We start from the raw sequence: 14747 nt of genomic DNA, 5'->3' as shown, positions 1-14747 counted from the left end.
TTCTATTCTCACTTTTTATTTTTTTAAATTCTGTGGATATATGCAAATGGTCGACTGTATAGAAATGGTAAATCCTTTAAAGTTCCTCAAAATATTTTTCTGTATTTTTCGGTGTAAGTTAAGTGAAAGGAAAAATAAATAATGCTGAAATGCTGAAGTTTTAGAATACTTTAAGCTTTAGCAACCTTAGTCTTGCAATTTTCCCATGTTTATTTATATGAAATATCATTCATATTTATTAGCTCTACTAGAATTTTTAAACAATTACGTTAGATTTTCTGTCAATAACTTCAACAAACGGGTTTTTCATCAAATCATGCCTTTCCTCTAAGATAAACTCTATTAATATTTTTATTGTTGTTTCGATTATTTTGATCGATTTCTGACGGTTCTGATGATTTCAGAAATAAAATTCTCTAATTTTTTTGTACTCTGATGATATCATCATATACAAAACATGTAATCTAAATGTTCTGACTTCAATGTATTTCTTATTGACCCTTTTCAACACAATGTAAAAATTGTAAACTAGATTTGTTTTTACAATTGCCTACCCTTTTATAAATTTTACTTGTATCATACGTTTAATGGGTTTACACATACACTTTTAAAATGGTTTCAAAAACGTGTTTGTAATACTAAGGAGAATACTTTATTAATTAGTATATACGCTTGAATCAAATAAGTGAAAAAATTAAAATTTTAATTGTTCTTTATTAGCTTACTAAATACGAATATCCCGAGGTTATGTACATTTTATAAGCTAACCATCGATATTTGAGGGTAAATCCAAGTACTGGCATCTCTAGGTGTACCCTTTGATTTACTATCAGATATCCTTGGAGAGAAGAGTAACATAGTTGTTTTGACCTTTCAATTAGCTACAATTACTTATGTAATCCTCTATCCAGCATTTAAGAATACATAAGTAAATATTACATCGATGTCAATTCTAAACTCTACTCTTAGTCCAACGACATAGTGTCACAGAGGTGCCACAGGGTATTTTGCATAAATAGTTACAAATCCCCCCCCCCCCAAGGAAATATAAATACATTAAACTATACCATAGTAAATATGGTGACTAGTGACATTAATAGTTACTTATAGCATCTCCGGTGAAAGTTGTGCCACTCTGCGACTGCTTACAAGGACTTATTATAGCTTTTGAAGACAGGCTTAGTGTAGTAAGTGCCTGTGAGTGTATTTTATATGGCTGTAAAAAATATTTATTAACAATATTAAAATGAAAATAAAATACCTACAAAAAAGGACAAAATATGCTTTAGAGATTAGAGATTTTGATTAATCATTTCAAAACTTTTATAAATGTGAAGGTGCATTTCAATTAGATAAATGACCATCTTCTTCCCGGCCCAGTGGTATATGGGACGGGCAGGATCATCAGTTTGTAAAAAAATGTAAGTGGTGTTGGATTGCAACTCGAGTTGATTTACCTTCAATGAACTTATGAATTGAAAATTGGTTTCTTATCATTTTCTTCTACTAGAGAATTATGAATTGTATTGTCACCAGAATTGGAGCTTCTAAAACAATCCTGTACTCGTGATTATAGAAGGTTCGTATCAACATGTATGTACAAGTTTTTTTTCCTTAAGATAATGTTGTAAAAAAAATATTGCATTAAGCTCACTCATGAGCACTTCCATCAGATAATGAAGATTGTCACAAACAGACTAGGGTAAATTTGAAAAGAAAGCTTTGACAAAAAGAGTAAAGAACAGAGATTGGATACATAATATGTATAAATACAAATATTGAAATGTCAATTACTTTTTTTTTAATAGGGATTTTATAAGAATTTAATACAATATAAATATTAAAATAACTATAAAATACATCAAGAGGGATCGTGATAAAATTAATCATAAATAAACGTTATAGTTTAAAACTAACCCCCTAGATCAAAGCTTAACCCCTCAATATTAACAAATCATTCTTTTTACAGACCATGTAAAAATATTCTAATTTCTACTAATACAAAATATGAGTAAATAAAGTATGAAAATAATTAGATTTAAAAAGACAAACAGCAACAATTATGTCTGTGATGTTCTTGTCCTCATCATCAGATTTTTTTTTCCTTAAGATAATGTTGTAAAAAAATATTGCATTAAGCTCACTCATGAGCACTTCCATCAGATAATGAAGATTGTCACAAACAGACTAGGGTAAATTTGAAAAGAAAGCTTTGACAAAAAGAGTAAAGAACAGAGATTGGATACATAATATGTATAAATACAAATACAATCTTCTTACTAAACGTTTAATGGTTGTGTAAAACTTACATGACCATTGTCGGACAAATCAATTAATGCTTGCAGCGTAATTTCATTATCTATCCTCGTAATGGGGTTTCATTGAGGAAAAGGCTTCGTACCTTGATTCAGATGCAATGAAAAATTTACTCAGAGAGTGAAAGCTTATTGGATAACCAGAAGTGAGGCAGCTAGCTATGTATGCTTTAGTGCCAACAAGAGCAAAGCAGAGAGCCTTAGTTTCTGGGGTTGCCTTTCCCTACCCTTGGGCATTCCAAAAAGAATGTAAGCAAACAAGTACGGCGGAAGGTAGTCACTGAAATAAAAAAGATCAATATTCAAGTCGAAGAAATATTTAACGTCAGATAATCCTGGGCATCTTGCAAATTCATGGATGACTGAGTTGAAATTCTTTCCACAGTCCTTACAGAGAAAGTTGAAGTAGATACAGTCCGTCGAAATTGAGCTGTAAATTTCCTATCCTCCTTAACAATAAGTGGGGGAATCCATTGTTACCTTTTCCCATTTTTGTGGCAGGTCAAAAAGATCAAATTTTGGTTTACAAATTTTATTTGTATTATGTTCTAAGGGAGTCTGAAGTAACATCTTTAAATACAAAGATATAGAGATTTATGAAACTTAGCTGCTTTTGTTAATGGTTAATAGAAAATTCCAGACTTAACCTTTGACTCATATATTGTAAACATATCATGGATACTTAAAATTTCTTTGGAGAAAGCCTCAATCTCGAGACAAATTTGTTTATCAAAAGGTCCAATGAACGCCTTCTTTTTTGAAAACTGATGAATAGTGTCCAAAGTAGAAGCTGAGTAATACGTCGTACAAAGATTTCCATTAATTTTTTTTGGGAGGTAGCTCGGGAAGGAAATATGTCAAAAGGACATACTTTGGAACCCTTCTTCTTCAAGAAACCATTTTGGCATTTTGAAATCTCGAGTTCTCAAAAGGCTGTAGAATTTAATTTCAATTATTTCATGATCTTAACTAGGTTCCGGACGATACCTGGCAGTCTTCATTCTTGACAGAAGAGATGGAGAGACGAAAGCATGAATAAATCTTGAAGAATGTAGACCCCTCCTCCAGGAAACTGTTTCCTCTGAAGATGTGACCTTCATAAGATCCACTAAGTTAACTTGCTAGATAAGTTTATATAGAATGGGCTTATTTGGGTAATATCCTTCCTCCTTGTCCAGATCCCTATTCAAGTTGCCAGCAAGAAGAAAATGAATATCATTATCAATTTGACTATTAATAACTGACTGAAAAAAAGGTAACGATTTCTCATTAGGGACGTAAGCGTTCATTACTGAGAAACAGTAATCAGCATTAGAAACAAAAATTTTGTGCCAATCACTAGACTGAAAACTTCCTTTACGACAGAAAATTCATTCAATCTTTTTGACACTAATGCTAAAACACCCCTTTTCTTATCTGAGCAGGTAAAACAACTATTAAAATTCTTGGGGAAACACATAAGGCAAAAAAAGTTACAAGTTGTTGCAAATGCAATTTTTACATCCTGTAGACATATCACATCAGGTTTCCTTGATATTAAATGCTTCATGAAGCCGTACCGAGACTCACACTCCTTACCACCTCGAACCTTTAAAGAAATCAACTTACTAATGCACATATTTTTAATAATATGATTCGTTATTTTGTTATTGTTAAACTTTTCTCTCCACCATCATCATCCAAAGGAATCATCTCTGCATTTGAAGGGGCTTCCTTCTGAGCATTTTATTCAATTTTGTTGTCATTTTTCCATTTTTTCTCTCTCTGAGATTCTGGCACTACATTTTACATCCTGCAAACTTTAAACTGACAAGAGTTCCTCAAAATGGTATAATTTGGGAGAGGGGGGGGGAAGGGATCAGCAACCATTTCCACTATATAATCAATATTACTACTAATACTTTTGTAATTAGTAAATAATTTATCAATGCCTTTCAATTATAAAAACACCTCTTCTTTGACTCCATCAGCATTTTCCGCCATCATTTTTTCACTTTCTTCAAATTTTCTATTTTTTCTCTCACATCAATTGGGAAAATTGAATAAAAAGAAGGCTGTCAAATATCAAATCTTGGGGAAGTGCCTGCAAGTTCGTGTTCTTTCAACCCAAAGAATAAAGTTAAATTATATACATCAGTATATTTTAGACTATCTTGGGGAAATACACTTTGTTCCTTGTCCTCAATAAGAACAACAAAAGTTTCCCATTTAAAGTCCCCATTCATATTTATACCCTTATTAACTTTATGATTATAGTTATCACGTCGTGCAGTGACATGAAAACACGATTTCTTAACAAGATCCTCTAGAGGACGATCAGTAGCGTTTTCCTCAATAGAAGAGATCTCAAAGGAAGGGAAAGCGAATACATACTCTCAACTAGGTAACCAGGAGGTAGAAGAGAAGATAGGGCGATTATAAAGAACAAAATGAAGTCTTTATGATAATCCGAATCTTCAAGAATAGATTCTGACGAAAAAAAAACTTAACAATATGATTGATGATCTAAACATTTCGCTAAAAACGCACTCAGTACACTTATAATCACTTATTTGTAAACAAAAACGTAATTTAAATCACGAAACACTCAGAAATTAAATTAAAATCACGAAACACTTAGAAATTTAAATTAAAATCAAGAGACATAGGACAAATATTAACACAGTCTTCAATTAATTTAATGATTTTTTTATTATTATTCACTGTTAAATTAAAATTAATACCGATATTCTGTTAGTGTGACCCGCAACTCTCATTTTACTGAAACCTTAAAACTTGTCAAGAATCACTTATTAGTGCTACACATGCCCCAAATTGTTACTTTATGCTAAGATTTTTTTTTTCTGCAAAAATAAAATAATAATGATAACAGCTTGGAACCTAAAAAAAACTGTTTAGGTTGCAATGTACAAAAAAATTTACATGCAATTAAGAGCATATGAGTATAATCATGAAATAATAAATTGAAAAAGTAAATAAAAACTACGTTAATTTATTATGTTAATATGTAAAAAAACATATTTGGTTAATTATTTTAGATAAGTTTACTTTCATGTTGTTTAAACTACAGTTTAAGTTTTAGAATATGTTAATTTGACAACAGAGTTCTTTTATTTAGAATTAAATTGAAAGTTGTAGGGAAATATGATAAAAAGAAGCTTAATTTTAAGAAGTAAAACTTCATAGCAATCCCAAATTAAATGAACGATATTAATTTGATTTGTTAACCAAGTGTTATTTTTAATTTAAGTATGAAATATAATAAGTATTTAACATTTTATTTATTTATTTGGTTGGTTTCGACTAGTGGCTAAGAAAAAGCCCAATATTGTCGACTCATCATAAAATATAATAAAACATTATGATAAAGTATAATAAAACAGTATGATAAAATCTAATGAAATAATATGGTAAAATGAAATGATATAATGTGTTGCAGAATAAATGTAGTTGTGGATTATTTTTTAGAAGTCTTTTAGAACCGCAATGTGAAGATGTTCTTCTCACCTCTTCGGGGACGCTGTTCCATTTCCGTATAGGTCGATTAAAACAGCTATGTTGGATGTAATTAGTATTTGTCGATGGCTGAACTAAGTAAAAATTGGAAGACAACCTAGTGTTGTTTACCTTACTACACTTATTACACTTTGGACTTGATATTACAATGCATCAGTTCATTAATAACTTTAAACATCATAATCACATCCTAAAGTGTCCTCCTATTTTTAAGCGACAACAGCCCAACTATATGTAAACCAACCTCAGAGGATTTATCGCCGCATACCATCTTTATAAAGCGTTTCTGAATCATAAAACTGCTTCATCCGCTTCATATTTCTACAGGGTGCGTGGACAAAATCTGCCGCATTTTAAGGAGGACAAATACAAGCTTATTTTATAATATATATAATTATATATCTGCGGTCAAACCCCGCTCAATGTGGCTACGAAACCGAGAACAGGCATTTTGGATCTGCGCTGCTTCTATCTCACTGAATTTCTCCTTGATACAGGTGATGAGAGACTGCTTGGTGTTATGGGAGGAGTAGTTGATCATGTTCTCCACGTAAGACAAGACAAAGTAGTCCAACGGGTTCAAATCCGGCGATGAGGGAGGCCAAGAGGAGAAGGGTACGAACACAAAAGCATTGCTTTTCAGCCATTCTTGCGTCCACTTAGCTTTGTGGGCAGGAGCCGAGTCCTGCTGCAACATCCACGGCCGTGATGTCTGTGTTCACCCTGAGGCCTGTCTCGAAGATGTGGGGCGGCATGATATGAACCTCACTTGACACGACCCCAAAGATCATGACAGTGGCAGGAAACTTGGTTTTCATGACCCTGGGGACGTCTCTGTTGTTCATGGCAATCCAGCAATGGTTCTGGGAGTTGTGGATTTGATCCTGAAAAAAATTCTTCTCATCAGAGAAGAATCAGAGCATGTTCAGACTGAAGCTTTTGAGCAGCCACAACCCTTGAGTCTTTTCGGTCAGAAGTTGGGTTGTCTGACGCCTGTAGGACTTGCACCTCAAATCCTCTTTCACACAAGCCCTCATGGTCCACTCGGCCACGCCCAGGTCCCTCGCCATGGCTCTTATGGAACGCTGGGGGGCCTTGTCGATGATGTCCCTGACCTTGAAGATGAAGGTGACGTCCCAGACAATCCTAGTGCTCTTCTCCTCCTTCTTCTTCCTGTCAACAACGTCCATCGGGTCCGATGACTCCTCCAGCTGCTTCCTTAATAATTTGTTTGAGCCTAAATTATTATAATTTACACAGCGGGTTAAAAAATAAGTACTTTAGACTTAAATATTTACGCGGGAAACGATCAAAATAAAAAACCTTTTAACCCCTCCCTTCGTATAAAGATTCTATAATTTATATAAAAAATGTCCTCGCAAGAAAATAAAAATATATATATATATTTATGGTTTGCGTATGCATTTAAACTTTGTATCAAATTGACCAGACCTTTTAGAATGGATTGGGTCCGTAAGATATTATAAAACAATCCCAAATTTCAGGTCGGTATAGAGGAGGCAATTTTGGACATTGCTAAAAATTCGCTTTCTACATTTATTCGCAAAATAACAAGGGTTTAGATAGTACCCTTCTGAATTATTTGGGGAAAACAATCTTTTAAGGATTCCGGAGCTATAAGGTCTCCCAAATACCTGTTATTAACCATCAGAAAAAGATTCGAGAGGTTCAATGCAGTTTTTCCTTTTGTGAAGAATAATTGTTCAATTGAGAAAATTATAATTATATATTTGCAAAACATTGAAATTATGAGTTTCGATATATCTGAGTATATGTTTAAACAAGTTAAAGCTGTTAGTTGCAGAAATTATTCCACTGACCTCTTTGGTAACATAAATAGTAAGATAGTTACAAAGACAAGTTTGCATACCACAGACACTGGCTCACCACTGCTAATAGACTTTTAAGACTTTGGATTTCAACGAATAAAATAAACTATATTTACCAGTGTGAAGGCAAGGTTTCTATGACCATTTGTTGGATTAAAAGTATGAATAATCTAATTTCCCCTTTTTCGTTCACTTCCCTGTATGAGAACAAAATTATTTTGACAAAATGTTCTATTAAAACTAAGTTTGATTTTTTTAATAGGTTATTTTATTCATATTTTATTTCGCAAATCATCTAATAACTTTAAATTGTTATTTTGTAATATTTTATCGTTTAAATATCTCTCTATAACCTCTCCCCGTGCCCTTTTTCCCATTAATCACTATTCAAATCTAAAAATGAAATAGACACGAACAAGACCGAATTCACAATTATACTCTGAATCCAACAAGGACTTACCCTAAAACACAGAAAATGTGGTGATTTTAAAGATATATAGATGAATAAAAATTATTGATAACAGTTGTGGAAAAAAAAATCAATATAAAAGAAAACTTGAATGCTACAAAATGCTGAGGATTAATAACTTTTAATATTATTCTAACTTGTAAAAAAATATTTATTCATATTTTAATAGAAATTATAATCTCGGAGGGACCGTTATTGTTTGACTATTTTAATACCCACATTATCAAAGTCTGTTGGAGGTGAATGAGGAAAGAAGCTTATTAGCTATTATTTAAAAATTTAAGAATAATGTTTTACTCAATGTATCCACCCTCCGAATTGATAGTGAGCTCAGGGCGGTGCATCCCCTTTGGATATACTGCAGCCAGAAGTAGATGTTGGTTTGGAGCCACTCTTGCGGTTTTTAGTGGTGTGGACAGCTGCTCCATCATGTTGGACCACTAAGGGAGAATTTAAAACAATGGATTTGATATATATGGGAGAACTTTAGTGTTCATAAATTTTATAAATTTATCAGTCTTTGTGTTGTATCTTAAAGGACACCATACGGGATTCATAGCTTTACTGTTGTATGTAACCAGGTATAACATCATCACTGGAGCTGGGTAATTGGTGATCTGTGCTCCTCTGCTACATCCCAAAATGTCACTACTCGATCATTCTGTCTGTTGAAGGCAGGGCCAATAGTAAAGGTCTTCTCTTCGGAAAAGATAACAATGAGTCCAAAGGTCCCCTTCAGGATCTTTTTTGTAAATTCCATTCGAACTTTTCTTTGTGTTTTGTCAACGGAGACCGCGGAATACGACTTTTATTCATGACCACCACCCTGTACAATGTTAAAAAGGGAGGGTTTTTTGGTCTAGATGTAATTTTCCTTATAATTATTATCATAATATAAAATCAGGAAGCACTTTTATAGCTCAAAAGTCCTTTTTTAAAATTTGTAACATGCATAAATTTGGTAATACTTATCTATGTTATAAATATATGTTAACATTTGAGTCATTGAATATTTAACAATACTCTATCTACATACTATTATTTATTTAACTTAATATTTGTAAACTTTATTCAGAATGTAAACAATGAAATATGAATATGGCGAAGTACACACAATATATGAAACTGAATAGAAATAATAATCCACATTTGAAAGGGACACCAAAACAGAGTAAAACTCTTAAAAGAAGTGATAGATTTCGGACCTTCATTTTAGATCCGGGTTGTTTTTGTACTTTCAAACAGCTATTGGGGTAATTTGACACTTAATCGAAAAACTTTATAATTTTAAAACTGTATTAGTCTGTGTGATAGTATATCTAAATGTTGGTATTAATGGCATTTTATCGTATTTTTAATCTTGCATTTATTTTAATTATATAATTTATTCAAATACAAAATTATTGTACTCGATTTAGGTAATATTTCTTTAGAACTCTTGTTAATATCTAAACAAATTTTCTTCTCATTTACTTTTTTACAAAACCAAAGCAATCTGTAATGATGTTTCTTAAAATTAAGTCCGTACTACATTATTTATTATTTCACGAATAACAAATGTCAATTTCTTTTCACAACAATAATTCTCATTAATCCTTTGGGTGTGTCGCATTTTCCACTTCAATTAGCAAAACTTCGTATTCACGATTAAATAATATGAAATAGATAGTGTTTTATTATAAAGGTCACATTGTAAGCAAAATTGAGATTCTAATAAATCAAATAAAAGCTCTAAGCTATAGCTTAATTTCTTGGGTATATTAAATCATACTAATCATTTGAATTAAAAGTCTATGATTGACTAAAATATGTATATTAACAAACCCTTACTTCACTTAAAATTATACTAAAAATTAAAATGAATATGTTAATAGGGATATATTTTTCAAAAATTAATACATATGATTATTATGATTGCCCAAGAGTCTTCCAAATGATAATTTTGGCCCCTACGTTGCTATAAGAAGTGTATGGGGCTCCAATCTTATTAGATGAGTGGCTGGTAATGTCTTCTCCGAGTCACTTTCAACGAAAAGCTGTCATAATTAAAGTTTTACTAGTCCTCTATGCGGCAAGGTCCTACAATTCCAGCATACCCATACTCATAGGGAAGTCAATCTCCATTTTAGACGCTTTTATGGAGGACAATTCTCGTTGAGTTCAAAAAAGCCTACCGACTGACCAGGGAATTATCTAGACCAGAGAGATTCGATATGGCTTTTGTTTGTTAATATTGAATTACATAAATGAAAAGGATTCTAGCGTCGTGACGTTAACAGAGAGTTGATCGATAATACGTCATAAATGTAGTATATGTATAAATATGATGAATGATACGCTTGAGAAAAGAAAAAAAACACACCATCAAAAAAGTTGTTTACCTATTGTTTTTAAGTTGACGCATGTGCAGTACTGGTTTTTAATCATTTTTAAAATACTGTGATCGTCCTTCTAATTTATTTTAAATGTGTACCCATATTTTTGTTTTGAATTTTTTATAATTTAATAACTTCGATCTTGGAATTAGAAAATCAATAGTCACTCTGAAAAAAAAAAAATCATATCTTTCGACCTCTTTCTAAATTTTTAATTACGCGTCTAAAGCATTGGATATCATAGATATCTAGTAGTAATGTCATCTCCACTTAATTTTTTTATCTTAATAAGCCTTATTTATAATTTAATTATAATAAATTATTATTTATAAGTTTCATTTCGATCCGGGAAGTTTTCTTACTTGTTTGACAAGTATTGGGTTAATTAGCCTAACTTTTGGTTCTATAATATAAGTATATATTTTTTGAAAAGCTATTCTTACCATTTTTCGGGTCAGATTAATATATATAAAAAATCTTCAGTGAAAACTTTGGTTTCGGTCGTTTTACGGTTATTTTTAATTATATAAACGGTAGGGTACTTAACTGAAAACTAACTTTGAACTTTTTTAGAGTCTGACCAAAACGCATTGTGACAATTTTTTGATTTTATTTAATATTATATTAATTTTCAAAATATCCTCCATGGCCCTCAATTCTCCAACGGAGTAACCATATTATTTCATGTAGAAAATTAATAATCTTGTTTCAGTGGTTCCAGTTTTTTTTATAATATTGATCGTACAGCAAAATCATAGTCTTGGGTTAAGAATATCTTTTGAATCTACACAGTTTAAAAAAAAAAAAGATTCGTAATAGTTGGCCTAGATTTCTATTTTTATCTGGGTTACACTTTTTCAAGAAGTAGATGTTTCAGTGAAAAACTTCAGAATTTGAAAACTGGATTAGACCGTGACTTGAGGGGGATGTTCGGTCCTTAACGTTCCCTGGACTTGAGCTCTTAATTCAGCCAAGAAGCTATCATGTCTTCAGTTCAGAACACCACCCACTTTGCAGATCTTCTTGTCAGAGATTGTTTTGTGCACGGAGGAGATCCCCTCCCCTCCTTTGCCGTTTGCCGCACAAAACAAAATAAACATCAAATTGTTTTTTTTGTCAGCTAATTCGTTTGTACACAACGTACAAAAATGTAGGACTTTTAGAACTAAGGCTAGACGTACTCGATGAGGATTCTATTTTTAGACTCGTCACCCTGTATTATACAAAATAATTAAAAGAAACTATAGTCACTAGGGTGGGTAAACAACACAAGGAAGTAAGAGAGGGATTATATTTTTATCACTCATCTTCTCCTAGAAATTAGAATTGATTTCAAATAAAAATGTTTTTATTAACAATAAGTGAGTGTCTAGAGTAAATAAGCACAACCGGGATATAATGGAGAGTTAAAGGCTATAATATTTGGGCCAAATTAAGTACCATAAATCAAATGAAAACTCAACACTATGATTAAATTTTTAGGGCATCTCATTGTATCTCAGAAGTTAGAATAGTAAGGCTATAATTTACCAAAATATGTCCATGGAATATTGGGTTGTATTTATTTCTTATTTGATAAATGGAATATATTTTTTCCTATTTTTTTACAAAACTATTGCTGTTGTTTTTTTAATATTATTTTACAAAACATAAAAATATATTTTTTAAACTTTTATAATTTTTTAAGAATTTTTGAGACTTCAAAAACTTAGGAAGTACCAACTGGTCCATTAAAATTTACAAAATTTATAATGAGTTAATAATAGAATTTCAACAAAATTAATACTATAATAGATCTGTGACTTAGCCATCCAATTTTGAATGTGGGTTATCTTAGTGGTAAGGATAGCTTCGAGGCGGCAGCAGGCCTGATCACTTCTGTGGAAGGATCTAGCCTGTAGGGTGCCAAAGCGTCAAAAAGAAAGAGTTCAAAAGAGTCTTGTGACGGAAGAGATGGGGTTCTTTCATTGCTCGTGTCAAAATTGGTCTCTCCACCCTCATAAGGCTCTTTCCGCCAACTTTTTGATAGATCTTGGAACCATCATGTATGAACCCCTGATATTTTATCCTACTGAACTTGAGGGGATTGGCTTGCACTGTTTTCTTTCACTCCTGCGGATCTAGTTTGGCCTTTTTCCTCTAGAACGTTCCAGACTTGCTGACGACGTAGATGGTGGTACTGGAGACGCCCAACTGCTTTGGAGTGTACGAATAGAAATTCGTCGTTCACACTCAGTTGTCATTTTCTTGACTTCTACGTAAGCTACAGAGCTAAGATTTGTTTTGTTTAGAAAAAAATTGTTTATTATTTGTTATTGTGAAATATAAATGAATTTCAATCACTCAACTATTGAATTTGTAAGTGCTCAGATTTCCATGGACTACCCGGTATATAATAAATTAAGTATTTATATAGAGGACAGAGCCAAAATATGAGACAAAGCTATTACAAAGATTTTTTTTACTCTTATTGTGACCATATAAGTTCTACCTTCCAAGTTGGATCAAAATCAATCAATAATTTTTGCCATAACCCTAGTGAATAGCAAACAGGGGCAAAAACGCAACTTCTGTTCAACTTCCTTGGTAGATGTAATGATATTAACTAGGATGTTTCAGTATTTGGGTAGTTTAACATAAGCTATTTAAAGACTGATTAATATTTTCCGATAACTCAACATCTTCTTGAATTTGAATATAAATCTAGTGATTTTAACATCGATTTTTTTGTCTTTGGAGGTGAATAAACACCCCTAGGAAGAAACTGAGGGTTATAATTTATTGGATATTTTAACTTCTCTTATAAATTTGAATGCAATTCTAATATCAAATGATTTAAACAACGATATATCAGTTTTTGGGTGGTTAAATCATAGCCCAGATAAATTAAGTATCGTTAATCTGTTTAAATATCTCAAATTCTCATAGAAATTTGAAAACAAGTCAAATATTTAAATATATTACCAACGATATGTCAGTCTTTTGCCTGAAAAAAAACCCAGAGAAGTAATTGAGAGTCAAAAGCTCTACTATCGGCGTCAAATTAAGTACAATAAATGAAATGAAAGCTTTAAAATACAGATAACATTTTTATATATCTCAGTTTATCACAGAAATTTGTATTTAAAGCAAATTACTTATCAAAATTTGTGTCTGACATATTAAACTGTATGTAGGATATTTGATATAAAAAAATTAACATTGGCCTTTTCATATTTTTGTTTGAGATTATTTTTCTGTTTTTTAACTCACACTAAAAATATATATCTTTTAAAACGTCATTTCCCTCTTCTCTACCTAAGTAGTATATTAAACCCATTTTCACTTACCGGTGTTATTTGATGGTACAAACACAATTAATGATTCAAGATCCTGCGTGAAGATATTCCTTTTTGATAGTTCTTCTTGTGAGTATACAACAAATGACTATTCATTTATAATACTAAAAACTCCGCTATTTGTATTCACATACTGTTGTTCACACTTTCATTTTCTAGGACTATTATTCACTTTCAAATGAGTTTTTGGATATTTGCGTCTGTTATTGTGTTAAAGATATTTGTTTCTGTAGAAGGTCTCTTATTTCTCTTTTCTCTCACTCATTCTATCCTTTACTGCTGTTTTTTTTTATTTTTTATAATCAATGTAAAAAGAAAAAGGGGAAAAAAGTATAAGCAAAGAAAAAAGAAAGCGTGCCCGAAATTAACGTGCTTACATGAAGCTTCCTGATCTGCATGCTATTGCTACTACCCCTTCTTTTTCTTTTTTCTTTTTTACCACCAAGAATAACAACACCACTTTCAGTACTACTAATACCACAATTCATCGTCTCTTCTTCTTATGCGTTTGTAATATAAACCTCTTTCTGCTCCCCTACGCAATACTATCATATATACACCAGTAGGGGAGACTGGTTACAATTACAAGACGGGACAGTTCTAACTAAAGTTAAATTTTAGAATGACAGTAATAGTCTTCTCTTTTTTTTTCAATGTCATTTCCCAAAGAACATAGACACACAGACACTTGTACACAATAATAAAGGCACATCAATAAAACGAGAAGTTATTTAAAAAAAAAAAAAAAAGCAAGAAGAATACAATAAAAATTTTTTAAAAAAAACCACAGACAATAAAAATATTAACCAGCCATAAAAAAATATATATAATAAAGTAAACAAAACTTAAGGTGTATAATATTTGGTTAAAAAATAAAATAAATT

General features: G+C 31.6%; 1 protein-coding gene across 2 annotated transcripts in view; it reads right to left on the bottom strand.

Annotated features, from left to right (window-relative positions):
- Positions 1-14144, bottom strand: part of LOC121120673 (uncharacterized) — a 206708-nt gene extending 192564 nt beyond the window's left edge. For both annotated transcript variants that reach the window (XM_071889648.1, XM_040715539.2), the window contains exon 1: positions 13855-14144. The gene's annotated coding sequence lies outside the window, so the exon portion shown is untranslated. The remainder of the gene's footprint in view (positions 1-13854) is intronic.
- Between the last annotated feature and the right edge of the window lie 603 nt (positions 14145-14747).

The sequence above is a fragment of the Lepeophtheirus salmonis genome, chromosome 6, assembly GCF_016086655.4.
Source record: "Lepeophtheirus salmonis chromosome 6, UVic_Lsal_1.4, whole genome shotgun sequence".
NCBI classification, from domain to species: Eukaryota; Metazoa; Arthropoda; class Copepoda; order Siphonostomatoida; family Caligidae; genus Lepeophtheirus; species Lepeophtheirus salmonis.
Note: the sequence above shows the minus strand (reverse complement) of the source record. Positions and strands in the feature narration are given on the sequence as shown.